The sequence below is a fragment of the Marmota flaviventris genome, chromosome 3, assembly GCF_047511675.1.
Source record: "Marmota flaviventris isolate mMarFla1 chromosome 3, mMarFla1.hap1, whole genome shotgun sequence".
NCBI lineage: Eukaryota > Metazoa > Chordata > Mammalia > Rodentia > Sciuridae > Marmota > Marmota flaviventris.
This window is the reverse complement of record NC_092500.1, coordinates 104,123,989-104,142,005: the sequence shown is the minus strand read 5'-3', so window position 1 is coordinate 104,142,005 and position 18,017 is coordinate 104,123,989. Positions and strand designations below refer to the sequence as shown.

General features: G+C 41.8%; 1 protein-coding gene, 1 long non-coding RNA gene and 1 other non-coding gene across 7 annotated transcripts in view; 1 reads left to right on the top strand and 2 right to left on the bottom strand.

Moving 5' to 3' along the window:
- Nucleotides 1-8,671, bottom strand: part of LOC114095823 (uncharacterized) — an 85,933-nt gene extending 77,262 nt beyond the window's left edge. The window contains exon 1 of the long non-coding RNA XR_003583318.2: nucleotides 8,610-8,671. This is a non-coding gene — a long non-coding RNA (uncharacterized lncRNA). The remainder of the gene's footprint in view (nucleotides 1-8,609) is intronic.
- Nucleotides 1-18,017, top strand: part of Plekha2 (pleckstrin homology domain containing A2) — an 84,556-nt gene that overhangs the window by 5,526 nt on the left and 61,013 nt on the right. The window contains exons 1-2 of one of the 5 annotated variants that reach the window (XM_027939238.3): nucleotides 8,176-8,416; nucleotides 8,766-8,860. The exons of 1 other annotated variant lie outside the window; for it this stretch is intronic. The gene's annotated coding sequence lies outside the window, so the exon portion shown is untranslated. Of the gene's footprint in view, nucleotides 1-8,175; nucleotides 8,417-8,765; nucleotides 8,861-8,886; nucleotides 9,038-18,017 lie in introns of those variants that run through there. 3 more of the 5 variants (XM_071610192.1, XM_027939239.3, XM_027939241.3) reach the window with 3 other exon arrangements.
- Nucleotides 11,837-11,909, bottom strand: Trnaa-cgc (transfer RNA alanine (anticodon CGC)). The gene has a single exon. It is a non-coding gene; the product is annotated as a tRNA-Ala (tRNA).

Here is an 18,017-nt window from a genome sequence, read left to right as displayed (position 1 = left end):
TAAATACTATTTAGTCTCTATTTCACCATTTCAAGTGTTATATAAATGGAATCATGCAACATGTGACCTTTTGATTGTTTTTCATTCAGCATAATTCTCTGAATATTCATCCAGATTGTTGTATAGTTCCCTTCTATAGCTGAGTAGTATTTCACGGTATGGGTATACATTTTGTCTAATTATCCAAGAGTTGGAGGACATGTGGGTTGTTTATGATTTGGGATTATTATGACTAAAGCTTCCAGAAACATTCAGTTACAGGTTTTTATGTGACCATAGGCCCTCATTTCTCTGGACTAATTCCCAAGTGTGCAATTGCTGGGTCATATGATAGTTGTATGTTTCATTTTTAAAAGAAATTGATAAAATTTTCCAGAAAACTATATTCTTTTATATTTCTACCTGCAATAGGCCATGATCCAGTTTATCTGCATCCTCTCCAGCATCTGGTATTGTCATTATTTTTTATTTTAGCCATTCTATAGATGTGATTACCTCATTGTGGTTTTTCTCATCATAGTACAATATTTTTAATTTATACAATTTTACATTTCACAAACTTTTTATATCATCCTTATGAACATCAATTAAGATCATTTTTATTAAGAAAAATACACAATGCACACAATATAAAACACAAAAAGAGCATGGGTGAATCATGAAATCTGCTCTTGTTACCTCATGGGTGATCTCCTTCCCAGAGACCGCCACTCCTACCAGCAAAACCACATGAAACAGTTCACCAGAAAACAAGGGCCACTTTGAAAATAAAAAAGATTTAAAAACACTGCCTACTATGCTGACCACTCAGATAATTATGCAGAGCATTTTTAGGTTACATCCTTGCAAAACTGAATATTTGTTATCAAACACACAAAAATGATCTCTGAGAACGATATGATTGGGGAAAATAGGGGATAGCTGCTTTTCACTGTTTATCTTTTGTACCTTTGTCCTTTATGCTGTATGTATATGTATTAATTAGCCTGTTTTCTGTTGCTATAACTGAATATTACAGACTGAATAAATGACAAAGAATAAAAGTTCATTAAGTTCATGATTCTGGAGACCGGAAGGTCCTTATTGAGGGGCCACATCTGATTAAGACCTTCTTACTGGTGAGTCCCAAGGCAGCCCAGGGCATCACATAGCAAGAGAGGCACATACCTACAAGAGACAGAGCTAAACTGGCTTTTATAATAGATCTACTCTCAAGATAACCCATGAATTCATTAAGTCATTAATGAATTCATCTAGTCATGAGAACTCTTCTCAGTCACCTCTTAAAGGTCCTACCTCCTAATATCTCACAATGAGGATTAAATTCTAACACGAGTTTTGGTGAAAACATACAGATAGAAGCATATATCTCCCATTAATAATAATGGAAGGGCATAATTTCACACATTCTTTTTGCTTTCCTTTGTTTTCTATGTTTTATAATGGTCTGCTTGTGTTTAGAATCAGTGATGTAAAACTTAGTGCGCTTCACTAATGTTCACAGGCATATACTGGGTATATTTTTGACTATGTTCACCCAGAAGTGTTTACTGATAGTAACCCCCATGTGGGTTCAATGCTGAGGAAGTGAATTATGTAACCGGTCTGTGCAAAAATAAAGTCAAATATAGTGCTAAAACATGGTCAGGGATTCAAAAATCTAAGATACCTATTCATTCTCTCACTTTGATCTGGGAAGGCTTGGTTTTTCCCATAGAATCACAGGGTATTGCTGTGGATTCAGGAATCCTAGTGGTGCACTGCACTTATTCAATCTGACGGAAAAACAATGCCATCAGCATGAATCAATAGGAATGGTGCATTTGACCAGCAGACTGTTATTTCTGGGGACAGGATACACACTCAGTTCTGAGGTTTATGTTAGTGTCAGACTTAGCAATATAGCAATGTTTTCCAAACTTTGTTGCTAGGAAAAAAATTTGGCGTATATATGTATGGATGTATGTGTGTGTGTGTGTGTGTGTGTATACATATATATCTCCAGTTTATATTTTACATTTGATTTTAAATACACATTTCCAGGTGTTCACCAAAGTTTTATCTATTGTGATCTTACTTTATTCCTGTCCCTTAATGCTGTTTCTCTTATCCTATAAACAGAAATTTCCGAAGTGTCTTCCACTTCCCATATTTTCTCTACTCTCAAGGCTCTGAGAATTTGACCTAAGAGCTAGCCCTGGGGGTTTGGGGGTAGGGATCACTGCACAATGATTCAGAGTTCATGGATTCAGATCATGACTGGCTATGTGATTTTGAGACTGGCTTTCTCTCTTTACAACCTCAATTCTTCCACCTGTGAAAGAGTCTATTCCTCTGAGGGTATGAAAAAAGAAGTTAGTTCTTTGTAATGAAAGTTTCAGAATGAGATACAAAGATTTTAATCTAAAGGCACGATACTGAATATTTTATTTATTTATATTTTGTGATGCTATGGAACCCAAGATCTTACTCATGCTAGAAAAGTGCTTGACCACAAAGCCGGGCCCCTTATACTGATTTTTAAAATTTAGCAGACATCCTCAGCACTTAACATGTGCTGCAAAAGCATTAATTCATTCATTTGATCCCCAAACAATGGTATGTGATAGTCCTCTGTTATCACCGCCTTCCACATTTCATAGGAATATGCGAGGTAAAGTAACTGGTATCTGGTTATTCCGCTAATCAGTGACACAGACCAGAATGCTAGAGTGCAATTATTTGGCAGTCACTAACAATGGAATTGCTGCTTATTCACTTCTGATTGTGTCCCTTTATTGCTCAAAAATCTTCAGTGGCTCTTGAAGTCTAAAGTAATAAATACAGAATGCTCAGCTTAACAATAAAGATCCTCCAACTACTTCCTTTCCTGTTCTGTTCCCCATGAAAATCCTTCCTACATCCTCCTGTGCTCCAGTTGGACCAGACAAACCCTAACCACAATTCCCTGGACAGATCCCACGCATCCATGCCTTGCCTTGAGAATCTCTTGATCTGGATTTCACCTAGTCTCATCCCCTCTTCACTTTTCCACATTTTACCTTTCCTTCAAGGTCCTTCCGGAATGCCATCTCCTGAAAACATTTTCTCAACTGTGCCTGGCTGATAATCTTCCTAGAGAATTCTCTCTCTTCCCTCCTCTCTGCCTGCATTAGTTTCTGGCTATTATGACAGTTATTTCTGGGACTACAGATGCCATATGCCCCTCACCTTAATAAAAGGAGGAGCCCCTTGAGGTACATTGTGATTTCTTTCTCCTAGAACTTTAAGATTTTATTAAAATTTAAATCATCCTTCTTTTTAAAAATATTTTTTAGTTGTAGATGGTCACAATACATTTATTTATTTTTATGTGGTGCTGAGGATCAAACCCAGTGCCTCACATATGCAAGGCGCGTGCTTTACTACTGAGCCACAACCCCAGCCCCCTTCTTCTTTTTTTGGTAAATAAAATGCCTGTTTTTTGTTTAAAACAATAAATATTATAGAAAACACATCTGTTGGAAGTGAAATTTACTATTCTAACCTCTCCAACACTGCCCTAAGAGAATTGTGGTTAACAATTTGGAATGTATTCTTTTAGACCTTTTTCATGAATAAAGAGTTATAAGTAAAGACATGTAAGTAAATATTTATTTACAGAAAGAGGATTATATTATACATATAGCTTTGTAGCTTTTTTTAACTTAAAATATTTAGTATTTTTAATATAGATAATCATCTGTCTCTTTTTGTGCTGAGGATTGAACCTGGGGCCTCATGCATGCTAAGCACATGCTCTATCACTGGACTACTTCCCAGGCTGATCTCATTCTTTCTCTCTCTCTCTCTTTTGGTACTAGAGATTGTATCTGGGGTGCTCTACTACTGAGCTACATCCCCTGCCCTTTTTATTTTGAGACATGGTCTTACCAAGCAGCTTAGGGCCGAGGTTGGCCTTGATCTTGCAACCCTCCTATCTCAGCCTCCTGAGTCACTGGGACTACAGGCATGGGCCACCATGCCCAGCCTCATTTTCTTTTAACACTGGTATAGTATAAGAGTACATGGATGTTCCATTGTTTACCTATTCAGTCCCTTGTTCATGAGCATGAGAATGATCTCTATTTTTTATCATTATGAACAATGCTGCGGTGAATACATACATATACATAATACTGTGTGCATATATCTCTACATTTACATACTCATATAACTTTCTGTGGAACACACTTTTCAACATGAAATTGCTAGGTGAAATGGAATAAATTTTCTAAGTAATGGTAAGTATAAAAAACATGGAGGGGAAGGAGTCTTGGTTTGTCTTTCTGCATCCTTCACAAGGCTTAACATGGCATCCGTCAGTGTGGTCCAGAAATCTGACATCAGGCTGCCCTGGCCTATATTCAGGTTTCATCTTTATTCCTCAGTCACTTCATCACCATATAGTGGGGAAAATAATAGTACTTGGCTCTCAGTGTCATTGTAAGGCTTAAATGAGATAATATATGCAAAGCAATTAGTATTTAGTAAATACCTGAAAAACAAGTAAATGCAAGGGAGAAATGGGAGAAAAATGGTAACAGGTTCATATAATTGCTGAATGAATAAGACTAAACAGAACAATGGTAGTTTGAGTAATCTTTCTAGAAATGAATGGTGCAGAACCATTCATACTTTGCTAATGAAACCAATAACAACTACTTATAAAATGACCAGCTAACATTAGATGTGCAACATGTAGCCTTGGAGAAATTTATATCTGTGCAAAATTAACTGGCTTGAATCAGGATCAAAAGAATGACCTTGGCCTCTTCAGTCCCATACTTTCCCCAATGGAACTAACTGGTCTCAGCTGAAGATGAAACCTTATATAATGGGTATGTCTGAGGACAAAGAACAATACAGTTCCCTTAAGGGTACACTGGCTCACAAATGGAGGGTATTAGGTGATCTAGTTAACTAGCCATCAACACTGAAAATGGACATAAAGCATATATATATAATGGGCTAGGAAAGAAGATGAAACTTTCTGTTTAGATTTTTAGGTTCTGAGCCAGATGTCTCCACATTCATGGAATAGTTCCTACCCAATATTAGAAGATTCTAGGGGTAATGACTCCTGGACTCTAGAACTAGCTCTACTATTAACTAGTTGCAAAATCTTGACCAAACTGTTGAATCTCATTTTACAGTGGTCCAACGAGGAGACTGAAATAGCTGATGTGAAAGGCTCTTTTTTGACATCCCTTTCTCCACAGAGTCACATTTTCAGAGCTGTTTATTGTACTGAAAAAAAAAATTAAAGCATGAAATCTGATAATGGATATACTTTAAAAATGTGTCAATAATGATAAAAGTAAGAAGCTAGACCCCAAAAGGCCTCATATTGTATGACTCCACTTATATGACATATCAAATTTTAGGCAAACCTACAGATTAGATGGAAAACAAGTTATTAATTACCAGGAGCCAGGAGAAGATAAGAATAGGGTGTGACCACTTAATGGGTATGCGGGCACCTTTAGGAGTGATGGAAATGGTCTGGAACTAGATAATAGTGATAGTTGCACAACACTGTCAATGTACTAAATGCCACTGCGTATAAATTTAAAATGGTAAAAACAGTGACATTTATAGTGTATGTGTTTTACCGTAGGAAAAAAGTCGGGGGGGGGGGGGTGGTGGTGTGAGGAGGGGGAATACACATGCAAGAGAGCACAAAAGAACTATAGCAGGATACACATCAATTGACAACTGCTCTATGGTACCTGTTAGAGGATCTGGGTGTACAGTGTCCTCTGAGGAAGCACTGGAAAACCCAGGGATGCAGGAGTGAACATCACTGCATAAACTGTCCTCTGAGGCCAGGCCCTGATTGGGGCAAAAGTGGCACTAAATGGAGAGGTATGAGCATAATCCAAAGTACACTGATTGCCCTCCCCTGGGCCCATGTTCTTGCCCTTCCCAACCACAGTCAAACTGTACCCCAAAATGGACCTCTTAGACTCATTTCAAAGTTCAACTTCTTCTTGAAAACTGAACCCATAGGGACATCTCACTCTTTTAAATGCTGATAGCACAACTCACTTGTGCCAGTCCAGTGGCACTTCCAGGAGAGCAAGAGACTGCCTGGACCTTCTAGTCATACTTGTATCCTCCTAAAGAGATCCAAGGCCTTTTTGCCTTGCCTTTGCCTCCCAGGCATCCAATACAGTAGTGCTCAGAAAATATTTGTGGCTCTGTGAATGAATGATTCAGGCAGGCCCCACAGGGAGTAGAGTTTTATGGATTTTAATAGGAACCATACCATGAAATCCGAAACTTTCACCTCACCGCTCATACTAGAAATCTTCAGTTACAGCTGGTTTTGTTGGATAAGCTGCTCCCAGCAAATTCAACTAGAACTGGTGGTTTCCAGTATGAATCCTCAAAAGGAGTTGTGCTCCTTTCCACACTAAAAACAATAATTAAAAAAACACTTATATAGCCCTATCACGTTCAACAGCAATCTAAACGCTTTGCAAATGATGATTCATAACGACCCAGATGTAGAAACTGAGGCTGTGAGACATTTAAGGAGTTGGCCCAGGGAGCAGAGGTAATAAGCACCAAGGCTTGGATTCAAACTCCAGGTATTCTGCGTCAGAGAAGATACTCTTCAACTTGATATGGCTGCCTTATCAACTTGATATGGCTGCTTGTCAAAAACCTCCAGGAACGAACACACGCACACACACAAATATTAACGTTGATGGATTTGTTTTAGAATTTTTTTTTCTGTGTCCTCCTTTTCTTTCTCATACAGAGCAAAATGTTCTAAAGCAAACAGTCCTTTTTTCACACCTGAGAGAGCGGTGTGGCTCATTTTCGCTGTAGCAATCAAAATGGAAGAGGAAACTTGTGTGGTTTCATCATTGGTGCTTTCGGGGTGTGTGCTGCGGATTGTTCTGCCTTCCTCCTGGCTCACCTGGCCCTCTCTCCCCCCCAAGACTTGCTTAGCTCAGGGGTCGGGGAGTCTTTTTATAGTCTGCCTCAATACTGGGATGCGGACGGGCCTTTCCTTCCTTTCCTCAATCCAGTCCTGGTCCTGGACAACCTACCCCATCACCCCCGCGGTGCTGGGGAGGAACCCAGAACCCTGTGCTGCTAGGCAAGCGCTGCCACTGAGCTGCACACACCCCCCACCCTCCCAAGCCTTCACTGTCGTCTTCTCTTCTGCCCTCCTTTTCCTGAAGCCTCTTTATTACAGCACATACTTAACCATATTTGCATCAAAATCCCCAGCAGCGACATTTCGCGGTGCTCTGTCCCAAGGTGAATCCACTATATTTAGGCTTCGGATGTTGTCCTTCCGCCTAGCTTTAGGAATATCTAAGTGACTATCTCCCCACGTGGGAGGCCGGCGGCGTCAGAACCCGACAGACCTGCCTTTTACTAATTGAGGACCCAGGGTAAATTACTTAACATCTCGGAGTCTCGGTTTCCTCATCGTAAACGGGATTGATACCCAGAGGTTGCTGTGTGGAACTGATGCGGTAACACGGGGCGGCATCGCGCACAGTAGTTCTCTTAGATCCCCCCTGGACAATACCTGAGTAATGCATACTTGTCTGTTTCCTTTTTTAAATTTTTTCCCCCTTTTCTTCCCAGAATATCCACATGCTCTGAGGGCAGGAGGGGCTTCTTTGCTCACACTCTGAAAAGTTCCTATAATCCCAGTTAAGAGCGCTACGGCCCACTGGGCTCTTGGGTCCCATTCAAGACAACCCGGAAGAATCTACTATTCGCTCGACCCCAAATCTAAATCTAACTGCTCAGCCCCAGAAAGACTTTAGGGCTCAGGACCCTAGTGAGGGCGGGCTGAAGTAGCTCGGTGGGGCTTCAAGGGGGGAGGGATTGGGGTTAAAGAGCGCGCGCTCTAGCTAGCCTCCCTCCTACGACTCCCCGGGCTTGGACACCTGCTGCCCGGGGCTCGGCGACCCGGGCAGGGCCTCGCGTGCGTGACGGTCTTCTCAGCTGCCCGCAGGCACCTGCGCGTCCGCAGACGGACAGCCAGGTGGCGGGGCCGGCGCCTCCACCTCGGGGGCAGCCTCACAGGCGCGCCGCCCCCGCCTCCTCCGCACAGCCCGCGGCGCCCGGCCGCGCCCCCTCCCAGCCCGAGGCGCCCCGGCACCCCTCTCCTCCCCCGGCGGGCTCCGCGGAGCATTGTACTCACATCCGGGGCTGGGTTTTGCTTTAATGCGAAACGTAATTAACCCGGAAAAAAGTGCCGAGAGACAGGAGAGAAGAAGGGGGTAAAGAGTAGGGGGAGAAGAGCGTGAGGCGCGACAGACACGGAGAGTTGGGCAGCGCGATTAAGAAATCCCCACCGCCAGAGAGGCGGTCCTACTCCGATGTAACCCACCCTGACTAGCCCCGGCCCCTGCACGGCAGGGTAAGTTGGGCGTCCCCACGGGCCGGTGAGCCGAGAGGCGCTGAGGGGGTGCGCGGGGACCCGTGAGGGCCGGGGGTCAGAGGAGCGCTGGCGGGGGGCAGGCAGCGGAGGGCGCGCACGCGGGGTTGGATGCGCCTGTCCTGGTGGCTGACGGCGGGTGAAGGTGGCCGCAGTCCCTGGCGGCCTCCCTTACCTCCCAGGAGAGCCCTGAAGGCAGCGCCTCCTCCAGTCCCCTGGAGCGTCCTGGGTAGCCAAGGTTGCCACCGCCAGGGGTCGGGCTGCGGGGGTGGGGCCGAGGGGGAGTGTGGGGGCGGGTGTTCTGCTGAGCTGCATTTTCTCACGTTTGCAGCCGCGAAACTTCTGTGCCGGTTGTGGCGTTGGGGCACCGGCCCCGCAACGACTACCCGGGCTGCGGGTAGGAAAGGAGAGCAGAGAACGACCCAGGCAAGTCCCTTGGGCACGGAAGGGGCCATGGAGACTCTTTCTCTTCCCCCACCATTTATTACTTGGCAGGCCTAGAATGCTGCCCTGGGGAGACCCCTCCTTTCCTCTGGGTCTGCTCTGGGGAAGTGGAGGTGACGGGAAAAACTGCCCTAAAACGCAGGTCCGGTGTCAGATTAGGTAAGTCCTTCGAAGGGAGTTGTCTTTCTCGCACCAACTTCTTCCTCACCTTACAAGGCTTCCCTTTTCTGCTCCAGTCCTGGAGACTATATCATTTTTAAAAAGAGAGAGAGAGAGAAAAAGAATAGAAAGAAAAAAGAAGCGGGGGCTAGCATAGAGGCCAGGCTGTGTAGGAAGGAAAAGTGTCCTGGCACATCCAGAGCAGGCGCAGCGGTGCCAGCCACCGAGCACCCTTGTACATCTGCCCCAGGCCAGCCCTGCCCCCAGCCTTTCTCCTTAAATGCTTCCTTCCTTCTTAACCAGCAGAGGTTCAAGATATATCTTCTGCTTCTAACTCCTCTGTCCCTTTCTTTAGGACTCCAAAGGGTTTTTCAGAAGAGTGTGAACACCAGAGAACGCTGGGGTGAGGGTGGAGAGGGATGGGGTGGGGGCCTGATGTACTAGGACAACTACCGTATGTGGCTTCTAGGACCTCCTCACACTGCTGAGTGGTGGTTATACTTGGGGCTGACTGGTCCAAATTGTCCTAAATGTTGTTCTTAATATATGTGACTAAGTCTCCCTCTTTCTTCTTTCTTGTCCCCCCCCCCTTTGGTGACAAAGCTTTGAATAACATCAAAACAAAAGATTTGAAATTAGAAGTTGTTTTTTTTTTCTTCTTCTTTTTTTTTTTTCCTTTTCAGTAGCATTCATTTGACAGCTCTTGGATAATAAGGACATACAAGGTGGTGATGAAAGACACTCAACCCCTGTCTTTCAGGAGCTGAGGGTCTGGTGGAGAATGCAGACTGTTCATAGTATCTAGAATACAAAGTGAGGGTCAGTGTGTGTTTAAGATACCAGAAGAGGCTTTTAAAAAGTATGGTCATCCATGCAGATATTTGCCATCTCAGTTGTATGCCACGTGGAGGCAGATGACTTTTGCCATAGCAGAGGTCTAGGTTGTAGTCTAGCCCAATGTAGAACATCTACTGCATGCTAAGTAGATGTTTCTTGAATGAATGAGTAGTGCACAAATTGACTATACTTGTTGGAATAGGAGAGAAAACAGTATGGCAATAGTTTAAGTTGTGGAAATTTGGCCTACTGGCCTGGTTCATGGGGATTTTCTCTGGCTGTGGTCTTTAGACTCAATCATCCTTTGGTTCATTTTACCCCATTTTTTTTTGCAAATTGTTGGTGGCTGAGATTGGGAGCCTTGCTCACTTCACAGATGGGTAATCAAATGGGTATTGGTTTGGAAGTTGCCTGCCCTTTGGTGGAAGATTTTTGCAGATCTTTTTTCCTTGTCATTGGTGTTTTCATCTTTTTGTGTGTGTGTGAGAGGAAGTAGGGCTTGCAAATGCCATTTTGTCATCATAGTAGGCTGAAACTTTGTATTTTACTGAGGCCAAATAAATTGAGGACATGAAGGTTTTGGTTGGTGGTTGCTTATTGGGAGATTCTGCAAAGGTGGGAAAGGAGACTGGAGATATAGCTCAGAAGTATAACGCTTGTCTAGCATGCAACAGGCTCTGAGTTCTATCCCTAATACCACCATAAAAGGGGGAAGGGATACTCCTGTCCATCAAGCCCCAGACCAGTCCTCTTTCTGGCTCACCAGGTGTTTGCTAAAAGTACTAGTACATCTCAGGACCCAAGCAGCAAGACCATGTTCTTCCTTTGTTATGTGCATCCAGGTGGCACTTCCTCGATTTCCTGTTCTTTTTATGGGGCAGGTGCACAGGCGGGTGATGCCCATGGTACAAGGCTGGATGACTCAGATTAGATCTTGCTTGTAGACCACAGTGCAATAAATATCCCTTCTCAATCACTAAATCTGCCGCACTTCTCCTTATTCTGGCTGTCGTAGACCTAAGCTTTGGAACACAGGATCTAGCTGCTGGGATTTTGGTTGCTCTGCCTCCTCTGTTCCTGTCGTGAGCAGAGTTTGGGTTGCCTTACTTTCAGTTTCCCATCTGTCTTAGTGAGCTAGATACAACTCTGGCAATCTAATCTGTTAGGCTTTGGAAAGGAAGGAAGCAGAGCAAATATTATAGTATGATAGCGTATGGGAACAGAGGAACCCTAGCCCTGCACAATATGAGGCCATTATTGAGACAGGGACTTGGGCAGGCTGGGAGGTGGGAGGGATGTGGTCCTTTCCTGTCTGTTCTGAGGAGGCCTTTGGTTGGTGCAGTGGGATTATACTTGGAAGACCCTGTTGACCTTTGTTGTAATCTGGGGTTGCTGTGTTCTTCCCTCCCCTGTCCCCACTTTAAAGCCCTGCCAACCTTTCAGGCCTTACAATTTATCTTTCTTCTGAAAGTCCCTTCTCTGTTCTGACCCCAGCTAATTGAAGTGACTTGCTGCAGATTAAAAGCCAAATTGGTTTGTTTCATTGTGGAGGGCTCAGCCCTGTTAGAGCAGGAAGCAGGGGCCTCATGCCACCCAGTGCAGGTGAAAGGCTTTCAGCATTGAGCCTGAGGTGTACCTTTTGGCCCATAGAGGTGACCAGCTGAAATACAGAGGCTGGGAAGTGAGGTCCTCTTGTTTTATGCCTTTGAGACATGCTGCAGTTCAAATGCAAAGGCTAGGGGACTTGCTTTTCCAACAGCTGGGACTCCAACTTGACTGGCTACGTGCAAAGCAGCTTTGTGCTATTGTGATTCCCCCAGGGGTGGAGCAAGGCAGCTTCAGGGTCCCTTCCTTGGAAGCTGATAGTCTGTTAACTTTCAGGTAGCCTCTTCAAGATGGAGTCTGTGGATCTCTTAGATTTTTATTTATTTACTTATTTTACCTCTTGGAGACTTTTTCTTTTGATGGTGCTGGGGATTGAACCCAGAGCCTTGTACTTGCGAGGCAAACACTCTACCAACTGAGCTATATCCCCAGCCCCTCAGTCCCTCTTGGAGACTTTTTAGAGATGAAAATATTGTGGTTCTTGCAGTACAGGGAAGAGTAAGGGATCCCTTTCCTTATGAGAGGGTTTCCAATGGCACAACCCTGCCATTGTTATTTGCTCATTGATATTTTGGGGCAGAGATGTCCTCTGTACCCTGCACCTGCTTGTCCAGTGTTAACCATGGTAACATGCAATAGTAAGGGTAACCATGAACCCTTTGTTAGACACACAATCCTCTCTCTCTGTTTCTCTCTCTCTCTCTCTCTCTCACGCACACACACACACACACTCCTTCTACAATGCATAATATACATTTTAACAAGTGTATATACTCAATGCTTATTCTGTGTCAGTCCTTGTGTTAAGCGCTTTTCACACATTATTTCTTTTAATCCTCTCAGTCCCCTTTGAAGTAGGTAAAACAATTATGTCCATTTTGCAAAGGAGGAAATAGGCCTACAAGAGTTAAATAGCTTGTCCACATTTGAATCCAGGTCAATCCAACTCTAAAACCCGTGTGATTTCACTTCCCTCTCCCCATAGATGGGTAACTGAAATCAGCACACCCTTTTAAATGGTCATTTCTTGCCAGAGTTTAAAAATAATCATACTGATCATTGTCACCTGCACATCCTCCTTGCCACACCCAGTTCCTCTTCCTTCCCTAAATCAAGAGATATGCTTTTAGACAGACGTACCTAGGCCACAGATATTTCCCCCCTACCCTTTGTAGGAGGAGAAATAGTGCTTTCTTTTCATTTTCTTACTGCCCAAGTTTTGGTGTCCTGTGGTTGTCACAGTATAGCTCTGGGCCTTCTATGCAGCTGTTGTTAGAAAGCCCTGCAGTAAAACTGCATTCATTGTGTCTTCTAGTTGGGGAGACTTTCAGGATTCTGAATTTCAAGCATCTCTGCTTCTGTAGGCTATGTATAATCCAAATGTGGCTGCCCGCCTGCTCTGGTGATCTTTCTGGTGGAGCCCTGGGCAAACCTTTGTTGCCTGTGTTCTCTACCAGCTCCATTTCTTTGATGAGGCTGCTATTGAGAGAGGTCATGAGTGTTTTAAATGTTTCTTTGTTTTTGGCATTTTCATTTCAGTGATATCAATTTTCACTTACTCTTGCCTTTTCTCCAATATTCTTTTCTTTTTAAAAAATTCTTTCTTGAATGTGTTTTATCCTCTACCCCCAAATTCTGGGGTCCAGCAGGGTTTGGCCATCTCAGGGTCAGTGTGGCACCCTTTCTGAACCTCCCCATTCCTGAAGATGTTTGCATTCCTCACCCTGCACTTCCGCTGGGAACATGTTCTCAGTACATTCCCTTCTCTCTCACATTATTCTCCTGCATTAGACTACTGGAATTTGCTCTTATGACCGTTGCAAAATGCAATGATATTATAGCAGAAGGAAATGGATGCTCCCACACTTCCTAAGTTCTGATCTTTGGCCTGTTCTCAGGGATGTGCTCTGAAATAGCTTTGCTTGTGTTTTGTTATTTTTACTGGGCTGTTAGCATGGTTGAGCTCTGTGGCTCTACAGTACACACTTCTGTATACCAGTAGACTTTCTGCTGCCATGTTCCCCAAGTATTCTAGCAGTAATTTAGTAGCTGTTCTTAACCTCAGTTCCAGTCAGCTGTATTAACCAATCTCTCTGACACCTCAAATGTCATTTCCTGGTATACTTTCTCTTCTTACAAATTTAGCAGTTTCTTGTTCGGGTACCTCTTGCCTACTGCTGCTGCTGTTGCTTTCACCAGAGTTAGCCCTAGCAGGGATAACAAAGCAGGAGATATGCTCATTGCATGTCCTTGACTTGTCAAGGGGCGCTGTCTTGACTTTTTCTGGAGCAAAATCCCAGGAAGTCCCTGTCCTGCCAACACAGGGTAATGAGAAAGAAAAATCTCTAAATTTTAAAAATGAATCAACTCTTTTTCAGTTTTTAACTGAGGTTGTAGTAGGTTTTTTAGTAGATTATTTTGTAGTATGGACAGTACTACTGAAGACTTTATCTCTGTTATCATTTTCTCTCCTTTTTATTGATCTCAAATATAGTCAGGCAAATAAATATTCCTATATTTCACTCTATTCTTTCTTTAGTCTCTCCAAACTGTGTTAACTATCTTGAAGATCAAAAGGGCTAGCCAGGGGCTGGGGATGTGGCTTAAGCGGTAGCGTGCTCGACTGGCATGCGCGGGGCACTGGGTTCAATCCTCAGCACCACATAAAAATAAAATAAAGATGTTGTGTCCACCGAAAACTAAAAAATAAATATTAAAAAACTCTCTTTCTCTAAAAAAAAAGGGGGGGTGGCTAGCCAGACATGGTGATGCGTGCCTATAATCCTAGTGACTTAGGAGGCTGAGGCAGGAAGATTCCAAATTTGGGAATAGCCTCAGCAACTCAGGGAGGCCTTAAGCAACTTAGAGCAACCCTGTTTTTTTTTTTTTAAATCTCAATAGTAAAGTGCCTCTTGGTTCAATCCTCAGTACCAAAATAACAAAAACAAAAAACAACAAGAAAATAAAGGAATCAAGATGGCTGATTTAGCAAAACACAGTTTTATTTTCTTCTTATAGTGAACGATTTTATTTTTCTTGCAGTGCTCTGCCTTGAACCCAGGGCCATACACGTGCTAGGCAAGTGTTCTATCTCTGAACTACAACTTTGGCCCCAAACCACAGCTTTTATAACTTAATAGTTTGATAGCTTTTTGTTAAAAGAATTGAAATATCTAAATCTTCATTTATTCACCCATTCTATTATTATCATTAATTATTATTATTGTTGTTATTATTGAAATGGATCTCACTGAGTTGTCCAGGCTGGCCCCAAACTCCTGGGCTCAATTGATAATCCTGCCTTAGCCTCTTGAATAGCCAGGACTACAGGTATGTGCCACTATGCTCAACTAGCCATTTATTTAAAAATGTCAATCCTGTCTTCCAGATTGTAAGAGGGAAACCCTGAGAGGTTCTGATCAGGGTCACCCTTTCCTTTTCTCAAAGCACTGATCATGGTGAGGCTCAAGTGGGTCTGAATATTTGGTTGACCCCAAGGATGTGAACTCCTTTTATGAAGACCAGAGAGTAAGAAACCAAACTAGCAGGGGAGAGGATGAGACACTCCTAAGAATCTATGGCAACAGGAAATAAGACACCCAAATAAGTTGGAGAGTGTGAAGCCCATTGGGCAGGTGTCTGACTCGGGTAATTGTGATGTGTGAGATATTGATTTATTAGAATTAGATCCTCAAAACACCAAAAAAAGTCCCGAGAGAGCTATAATTTAGGCAAGGTTTTATTTGCTTGTGTACTCCCCAGGATTGAGAAATTTTTTCTCAACTTCAAAACTGTGTGCAGAGGGTGGGAGTATTTGAGGAATTAAATAGCTTTCTCTTCTGCTAAATAAAAGTAACACATGTTCCCTGTAGGAAATTTAAAAATATGGAAAAACATACAGGAATAAATAAAATTCACCTATAAACCATAGATAATACCCATTAATAGTTTGGTGACTGTATACCTAGTCTTTTTAAAAAAATTTATACATAGGAATACAAAAATAATGTTTATATGATTGGGATCATATTATACATAATATGTTATGCACATTATGATATTGAGATTATATACATCATTTTATGCCTTCAAAAAACTTATTATCCGGGCTGGGGTTGTGGTTCAGTGGTAGAGCCTAGTAGGTGCGGGGCCCTGGGTATGATCCTCAGCACAATATAAAAATAAACAATAAAAGTATTATGTCCAACTACTACTAAAAAATAAATATTTAAAAAAAACTTATTCTGTTATGGTGAGTTTCTAAATTTTATTTGAAATTACTTGAAAATACAGTTTTTTTAATAATCGTGTAAATTTTCTTATGTGAATATCTCAGAATTTAAATACCCCTGATTATTGGAATATTCAGGGTGTTTTTCAACTTTTTTTTGTGTGTGTGTGGTTATAGATTCTGTCACAGTTGCCATCTTTTGACTTTAATCTTTATTTGCATTTTTGTTTATTTACTTGGATGAAATCCTAAAAGCAGAATTACTGGGTCAAAGACCTGGACATTTTTAGCTGTCTTGTTACATATTGCCAAATTGCTTTCCAGAGAGGTTTATCCTCTAGTCCCGGGTGTATAAAAATCTTAGGACATGTTTTCAAGTGGATGGCATCTGTTTTAAGCATCAGTCTTTTTTTTTTATGTTTTATCTCTTTTAGTGTCTCTGTCTCCTACTGGAGTATATTCTATTTTCTCAGAGTCTGTGTCCCAGCCCTCCTTGTATATTATAATGAAGGCCCAATGAAGATCTCTATTGCAGGGCAGTTTATCTTGGTTTGAACCTTCCTGATGGTAGAACCTAGGACATTGAAGTGGGCAGTAGAAGAAATATTTCGGAGCCCTCATTTCAGTGTAGGGAAAGCAGCTACTGAATCTCCTCATGAGCTTCCTCATGAGATTCCAGTCAGGAATCTCAATGAATTACCATTTAACTCATCTTCTGGTGCTGATTAATGGGTGACTCCATACAAATTCTAAGGTTCACTTTTACCTTTAATTAAACATTTAACTTATTTTTCATTTGCATTACATAATTAGGAAATTATATTCTACTGAAGAAATCTGGATCATATAAAGCTTCCCTCTTATTTTGGTTTTTATTAAAATACATTATTTAGTTATTTGAATTATATAGGGCCACGTTTTGGTTTGGTTTGGTAAGTGGGGCATGCATGTCCATGTGTGTGTGTGTGTGTGTGTGTGTGTGTGTGTGTTAGAGACAGACATACAAACAAGGAGCTTATGTGCACACACACACACACACACACACCCTTGCTTTTGCCGAAGTTTAGAAGGTAGAAATAAAAAATAAACATGAACAAATGTTAACCCTCACTAGTCATCATTGAGTTTCAAACTAGCAAACTAGTTTTAAAATAATGAGAACATTCAATGTATGTAAGATTATAGTGATGTTAACAGTATATTGTTGCAACATAAATAGATAAAATATTTTTAGAAAGCAATTTTGTAATAGGTCTCAAGAATTATTATAGAAGATCATAGACTATGATCTAGTCATATTGTTATTTGAAATTTATATTCTTTCCATGTAAAAGAAGAAATAAGGCCCAAAAATATGATGTTTTAGCATCACTTTTAAGAGCAAAAAAATTGGCTATAACCAGTCTAATTATAGAGAAACAATAAAATCAGAGCATTAATGTTATGCAGCTGTTAAAAACTGAATTATAAACACATACCAATGTAGAAAATATTGATAATATTTTAAATGTAAAAACGGCCAGTTTTGTGGATAGAGACATGAAGAAGCATACATAAGCATGCATGTTGGCTAGAATGGTTCTAAAAAACATGCCAGCCTTGTTATATTATGATTTTTTGTACAAAAACTAAGAAAATTCAGGAATTTTTGCATGTTTTGGAAAGATAGGGTATCCAGTGGGGTGGCTGAAGTTCCTTCTGTTACAGATATTCTATGCTCCTGGTTGGCAGCCTGTGTGGAGTCTAGGAAACTACTTGCTGAATGTATTAATTGTGATATTAGGTCCCAGCAAAGGGACCAACTAGAGAGAGGGGTGCTCTGGTACTCTAAGCCAGCATGAACACTTTCTGTGTTGTCCCAGGAGACATAGTAAAATGGAGTTTAAGGGCTCAGGGTATAGCACAGTGATAAAGAATTAGATTAGTATGCACGAAGCTCTGGGTTTGATCCCTAGCACCACCAAAAAAAAAAAAAAATGTACAATTTAAGATAAGTGATTTTTCAGTTAGAAAACTGATTAAAACTCTATAACTGAAGCCCTGTTGTGAAAGTTGGAAGGACGTTTTAAAGCTTTGTCCTGTCTTGGTAAGGGAATTTTTGGGTGAGAGTAAAGTCATTTCTCAGTATACTTGAGGGATTGGTACTAGGACCCCCATGGATTCTAAAATCCATGGATACTCAAGTTTCTTATATAAAATGATACAATCTTTGTGTGTAACAAATGCATATCCTCCTGTAGATTTTAAATCATCTTTAGATTATTTATAATACATAGTCCAATGTAAATGCTAAGAAAACAATTCTTA